A 7,859-nucleotide genomic window follows, 5' to 3' on the forward strand; every position below is an offset into this window, starting at 1 on the left:
TACTGAAACTTCATATTCTTGCTATGTAGGAAGTCCTAACTCAAGTCAATATTTTTTGGACATATTACAGAGATAGTTTTTGGACTTCGTAGGGCTTTTTTGTTTTCTGTTTTTGATTAGAAATTAGTATTTTGACACAGGATAAAGCAAAGGTACAAGTAATTTTTGAAGTATTTGACTCTAGAAGTGTTATGGTCAGCAGGTCAGAATTTGGCTATCAGGATGTTTGGATTATGGCAGTGTGCTACTTTGTTCCTGCTTGGTTTGCACTGCTTGGCTTTGGGTTGCTCTTCACAACAATTGGTTGTGAAGCTCATTAACATTGCTGGAAAACGTTAATGCGTGCAAGGGGATGAGGCTCCAAACATCTGAACACTCATCAGCAGTGACTCAGAGACCAGAAGATGTTACCTCATAACAACGCAAACCCTGAGGCTGATGCTCCCAAATGCAACTGGAAGCCTGGGGTAGCTGAGGGAATTCATTACATAAACTAGCCATGGCAGGCCAGCACCGCTGGGTGTTGAGCAGTGGGACTGTCAGGGTGCATGGGACATCTGCAGACTCTCGCTTGGGGTTCCTTCCCCTGGTGACACTTGATTGATAGCACACACAGGAAACTCCCGTATTCAGTTTTGACCTTCACTATTTGAAAGCACAGAGGGAGAACTGGGAGAAAAAATGGATAATAATCCCTTTCCCTTTCTTTTCCTTTTTAAACCAACAGGCTTGACCCAGCAGGCTGCTAAACAGTACCGGTCTACATTTCCTCTCCTCTCTCCACCCCAGTGGGAACCATCAGTACCTCAAGCTGTGCCATGGTGGGAGCCCTGACTGGCAAGTCAGCTGCTCAGCAGATGGGAGGTTGCAGGCATTCGCAACCAAAGGGCCTGATTCAGAGAGGCTGGCAGAGCTGTCAGAGACTGGCAGGATCGGGGCAGAAGGGGCAGAGGGTCTCAGTCTAGGGAGGAGGAATGACAGATCAGAGCACAGGACAGTCATTTGCAGCACCCGGAATTGGTTTGCTGGTACTCTAGCATAGGAAAAGCTACATCTCATAGGGACAATTGATGCTTCAGTTGTAAAACTACACCTGGTTCTGGTTCAGCAAAGCATGAGAGCATTTGATGATGTCTATATATGAACTAATCACATGCATGTCAACAGGTTGAAGCATGTTCATCATGTCAGGCATATACTAAAGAAACGATGCCTCCTAGGAGGAAAACCTGATCTCTCCAATAATGATTCTGCTATTTGCCTGCTGAATGGGGGGAAAAAAAAAAGAAATAAACAAAGGAATAATCCTTTAGGGTGGAAAAGCACTTTCAAGAACTGGCAAAAGTGTGACTTTCATCTGAGAATGGCTTTAATGGAGGGTCTCACAGTCTGAGATCATTTTCTATGAAGGAACCAAAAGAAGGCCAAAACATTGTTTAAATCCATTAAAGGTGGTGGAAGTAAGCTGCACATCAACATTGCACTTACATTCTGCACAGAGGAAGCAGTGGATGCATAGCCTGGCAAATTAAAACCTAGGTGTAGTTTGTCTTCAAGTTTAGGCAAGCCAAAAACCCAAAACAATTAAAAAAAACACCAACAAACCCAAATTGTAAAGCTGTGGAGGAGGAAAAGAAGGAAGGAGGAGAGAAATCTAGAGTCACTCTCCTAGGAAAGCTGCTTCCTTGCACGGGGAGTCCAGAAGGTTTAGATCCTCTAAGCAGTACTTATCAACATAAGAAGATACTCAAGGAGAAATACTGTTCCCACTGAAGTCAACTTCACTGCTGCTTTGAACTTCGATGATACCACAATTTCATGTGTTCTGTTGCAAATGAAATGCGTGAAAATTGAGTGTATAAATCCTACCACAAAAGAATGCGCCAAGAGTATGGAGGGCCTATTCCTCCTCCCTCTTTAGAACTGGACACTCTGTACTGCAGAAACATAGATAAGTATATTTTTGGCATGGTGCTCAGAAAGACAGTTTCAGATATAGCCATCAGTGAAATAAAGAGTATTAATAATGCCGACTCTCTTATCCATAAAAAGCCTTACTGTAAGAACAGGAGGCTAAATAAAATACGTCTACTACCTCCTTTCTCCAACACCACATGATGTACAGTACAAAGGTATTTAAACCAGCTATAATTGGATATCGTGTACCTTGGAAAAGTCCTGAAAGGGCATAATTACAATAATCAATGCAATAATGTGGGACGAGACCTTGTATTATAACTAGACGTGCACCTTGATTCAAAGGATTTTCTCTCTAAAGCAGAGCCCTGAAAACCAGGTTGTTTTGCTTTCTGAGGATATGGCTGGTAAGCATGTGAAGCAGCAGTTCCTCCATCACCGCTCCATCTCAGATGTTCAAGTCTGGCCTCCCTGTCAGACCCACATGCAGCCTCATATATTCTGGTGAGGAGCTGGAGAAAGTGCATGGATTTCCTCAACAGAGCACTATTCATTCATAACAAAATATCTGTACTACCCACATCCATTAGACAGGGTTTGTAACATCAGGCAGAAAAGCAACTGCCTAAAATTTTCATGAACTGAGATATTGGTCCTTGAGACACGAATGGAAAGAGAGTCAGAAATGCACTTGTGATGGTGAGTCATGGGTTTAAAGGGATGCTGCCAGGTAAATATTTCTTTTCAGCCTTCCTCATTCTATAACTGGCACAACAGCTTGTCTTACTACACCTGAGAAAATCTGCAGGGCTAGATCCTTGCCTGGTAAATGCCAGCTGAGCGCCCCAAGCCACCATTCCTTGTTTCACTGTTTTAAACAGGCAGGAGAGCCTCCCTGTTGCTCTTGGTCAGGCCCCAGTCTGGCCATGTTGGTCAGCCATAGCGAGTCAACAGTCACCTGCACAGGACAGCCTTCAAGCTCTGAGGGAGTGAGGGAGGTGAGGCACTCGCTGGCACAAAGCCTAAATGGTCACACGAGGATTGAAACCACAGTATTGCCTTTAATGGAAAGGATGCTTCGCCACCACCCAAATCAATGGTGCTCAGCTGCTCTGGCTGGGCACGCCATACACCTTGTTCCAGTGGTGGAAGAAGGGCATCCATCTACCAGCTACCCACACACTGGAGGACATGTAGGCATCATGGCCCATGGAGGGTCCATTTTAAGGACTTCTACACTGAAGCATGAAGTGACCCTGCAAGCACTCCTCCCACAACATGAGCTTGGAGCAAAGCAAGGAAGGCTTGGACAAAGATGCAAGAGAGCAAATTACATGTAAAACTAACTAGGTTTCCAGAAGCATCTGGAAAGGTATAAATGTATAAATTCATGCAATTGTCTAATCAGCTGCCCACCAGTGATAGTGGCCATGTGAAGGAACTAAATTGCCCAGTTTCCTGCTCATCCTTATGCTGGAGTATCTACATGAAGACCAAACCTACATTTGCAAGTGTTGGTTGGGGAGAGAGCTCTTTGGACATCCCAGTTAGTCAACAGCAAGAACTTTCTAGAGGTGAGACTGTGTGTGATCCCCTAACCTTGGCACAATGAGAGTGCTGACAAGAAAGCTGCAACTAACATTTCCTTTGTTGTCTGCAACTGCTAGAGGGCTCTTCCTCCTGCAGCAAGTGCAGAGATCTTTAGAAATATCTCACCCCTCCCCTCTTCATGGCATCCGTGCAGGCCTTGATGACAAACAAGTTTCGTTATTTTGGAGTTCTGTGATAATTGAAGGGAAAAGATTTTGTCACACACTTTGCATGAGTTCCAGCACCACGGTATTCTCTGAAACATTGTGCACAGCTGTGTGAATGACCAGCTATGTCCAGTTCAACAAACGATCCATTGAACAACATCATCTATGTGCTGGGCACCACCAACATTGTGTAGCATAAAGGCCTATTCTCTAAGTGTCATTGGACCATGGCACAATCAAGGGACCCTGAGGCACTATATAACAGTCATGCTGTGACTGACCGGGGGACATGAGATTTACAAGGCTGCTACTTGAGTTAAGCTGTGAAGACTCTGCTAAGACTCACACCTGTCTCCAGATGATGCACAGAAGACAGTAGAAAGTAGAAAAGCACGTTAACTAGGGCTGCTGAGCAGGCCTTCAAATCTGGGGGGTGAGGCAAGAATTTATATTCTGTTATACTGGTGCTGAGATGCCTCAGACAGTAGCATAGCTGTTACTAGTCATGGTACAGGGTGATATAGAAGGTTATGAAGACAGGGAACCCTGCTTAGTGTATGCAGAGATAACACCATGTGCTGCTTGTCCCTTGTGGGAGTCACATTCACCAAGAGCAAGGCCTGCTGGCTTCTGCTGCTTGGGTTGTCAGGCTCCCCACTACCTTGGCACAGATTGGATGAAGGGCCTGGATGGCCTCAGGAGTACTACCGTCCCCCTCCAACATAGCGTCAAGCCTACCATCAAGATAGACAGCACTGAGATACACTAAGGGTACCATGTGCACAGCCAGTATGACCAAGGTGAATGCATAAATGGCCTGCACCCATCACTGGTATCCTGCTGGGTGAAGACGTGGTGATCACCACTGGAGGGGATAGTGTGCCCCACTGATGGTGCCAGCACAATGGGGTATGTTATACCTCCTTCATGCTATAGTGCCACTCTACGTATCTTTAGCAGCCACAACTTGTGGCTTGACCACCCAGTGCATGGCTTTGCAGATCTCTGCAAAGTTCACCTGCCCTTGGACCCAGAAGAGGACATGAATACACATACTTACTTCCCCAAGTGGAGACCACAAGAACCTCTGAAGGCAAACTTTCACATCCAGGCATCAGTGTGCCACTGTTAGGATACATGCTCCTACAGATGCAAGGTGCTCATTACTGAACATCAGGATGGTGTAGCAGGTGATAACAAAAGTCTAGATGCCCCCACATCTATATGTAGGAATACATATGGCCAGAGCAAATGTGTATGATATTTTCTACTGACACTTCCCCAGGATTCAACTATTTTTTGCTCATGGCCTTTCTGAGGTGGAGGTGGTTTCTATGTATATTTAGTAAACTCCAACAGTTATTAAATGGTTACCTCAATCTTTCATGAACTCATGTAAACCATAAGGAGCTTCAGCCTCTTTTGTCAAAGAGTCCCCCAGTCACTGCTGCATGAAGAACTGCCCCTGCTGTTTGGTTTGACTCTGATTCCCATTTGCTTCATTTGTGCCCCCTCACATCTCTCAGCTGGGGTCTGCACAATGCATGTACAAAGCTATCAAGGCATGGTGGTTGTCAGTCTACTAGTGCCAAGCAGACACCATCCAGATACCACATGCTAATAATGCAGTGGTAGCAGTGGGTGTGCTGAGGGGCATCACCCAGACCTGGTACTATAGGGAGCTTTCCAGAGGTGGTGTAGCATAGGGCAGGGGCCTCCTCAGCATGTGTACCTTGTGATGTGCAGTGTGGCTGCACTTGGGGCAGGCAGCTCATGGGGGTGAGGACACGGGCAGAGTGATCTCGGTGGCCAGTCCTGTGCAGAGCAGTGCCAAGATGGTTATGTTGACCCCTGTAGTAATTTAGTTCACTGTTCCCTGCCTGCTTACAACCATGCATTATCTCTCATCCTCTGAGACAGCAGGTTCCTGGGGTTGGGACCCCCTTCATGAACTGCGTTTTCTTCAATATCCAGCACTGCATGTCGTGGTCCTTGACTTTTTGCTGGGAGATGAGTGGAGTTGCAGGGCTCCATCACTGAATGGTAACTCAGCATAGATTAAGGGACAGGGGGGAGGGAAAAGCATTTGAAAATATTGATGTCGTAGCCCTCCCCTCTTCCTCAGGTTATGTTTTCACTCTAGCTCCCTAATAAAAGCATTAATCTAAAAGTAATACAGTAAAGAAGCTTTCTACATTGACATGCGAAAAAATCTTTGCTCAAAAGCTGCAAGATATCATCAGCTTGTGGAGCCTGTCAGCAGGTCAGCACTGTGGCTGGAGTTTATTAGCAGGGCTGACAAGGTTGTGCCGGTCTGTCTGTGCCAGCAGCAAATCACAAGGTTTCTAATTCAGAGCCTCTTACTAACAACAGTCTCTGTTCCTTGTTTTTATTTGTAGGGCTGATTGAGGGCACTGTAAATCTGTAAGTGAGCAGTCCAAGGACTTGAGTTAGAGTCCGGGGGTCAGTCTCGGAGGAGAACAGCTTTATAAGTATGTGCGCTTCCCATGATTCCCCTGGTTTACTGAGATAGAAGCTCCGACAAAAAGAGAATGCGAGCTAATACACAAGAGAAGTAGGTTGCCCATGAGTTAGTGGTATCCTTATGCTCTCTTGCCTCTAGAGAGCGGCACTCTTGGAAATACACAGCTGTCGTGCAGACCTTATCAGATAAAAGGCAGTTTGCCTGACAAAAAAAAAAAAAGAAAATTGCTTTATTTATTGAATTCTGGTGCTTTGTACCAGATGACTCATTGTCACACTTCTTTTCCGTCTTCTCACTGAACTAGGATCTTATAGCACATTACTTTCATCCATTGGCTCTTGTTGATAAGATGAAAGGACATATTTTAAACTTTAAGATTTTTCTTATCCTATCAGAGATCAAGAACATTAAATTTTTCCCTCTGGACAGCTGATTGGCATTTGGAGCTGAGCAGTGCCATTTAGTGGCCTCAGACCTGAAATTTAAATACTTGACAGAGTTCTTTGCATTGGTTCTGGGACCCTCAAGGTGGGGGAATGAAGGTCGTTTGAAGTCACCAGCTCTGCTTGTTAGATTTTAGCCAAAGACATTTGCATAAATATCTTCCTTGGGTATGATATTTTTAAAAAAAATCACACAAATTACAGATTTAACCGTTGTTTCCCAGAGTCTGATCTAACTCTCTAGGAAACTGGAAAGAGTATTCTTTGATTTTAATGAGAATTGGATAAAGACTCAGAATACAATGGACCAGCTATTCATGTAGCGTGAAGCCAACAAAGCACAACTGGCGTCAACAAAGATGTGCCAATTTACAACATGTGTGGAACTGGCAATATATTGTTCCTTAACAGCTAAAAAGGACACTAACTCTACAATCACAGGTTGAGATCAGGATTTTGGTGTCAGAACATTTGGATTTGAGCTGTTGGGAGCAGTAGGTTGGGTGAATAACAAAAAACAGGTGAATATTTTCTCTTCATAAATAGTTCCACCCCTGTTATTACTTCATGTTAAGTGTCAAAATCCCAAATATTTGCATATGAGACATTTCAGCGTGTGCTAATCTGAAAGGAACACACTCTAGCACACGCCTTCTAGTAGAGCATATCCCCCAGCTGTTAGACCAGAAGCAATAATGTAACTGTATTTGGCAGATTATGAAAGCTAGGCAGACAAATAGACCAAGCCCTTAATTACCTGTCCTGGAGAATTTCTAGATCCTGTTAAATTACTTTATTCTATTTTTACTAAATGAGAAAAAGGTCTGCATGTTGGAGGTTGAATTTGTATAGAAATAAGACAAGAGCACTGCTATATTATGTATAGCTGTTTTCCTTAGGAAAAAAGGTAATTAGTTAAATTAATTACTTTAATTATATAGATCCATTATAATAGCTTTTGATCACGTTAAATAATGACACAATGCTTATGAGGTAAATTTTGCCTAAGAAGAGTCAACACAGGTAGCCATTTGGGCTCAAAGGGGTGGCTGCAGTTAGTGCACAGCACAATTTTATGTAGATAGAATTAGGATAAAGAAAATTGATTTTTAACCAACCATGAGGACCACAGAAAGAAATTACCACACTCCTTCAGGGAACAGAAGTGCAGTCACCCCCATGGGTAGAGAACTAGACGTCATTTCTCAATGAAGCTGAATTTCACCAAGATTCAATAATTAAACTGTCTTCTTTAAC

Source organism: Nyctibius grandis, chromosome 3, assembly GCF_013368605.1.
Source record: "Nyctibius grandis isolate bNycGra1 chromosome 3, bNycGra1.pri, whole genome shotgun sequence".
Taxonomy (NCBI): domain Eukaryota; kingdom Metazoa; phylum Chordata; class Aves; order Nyctibiiformes; family Nyctibiidae; genus Nyctibius; species Nyctibius grandis.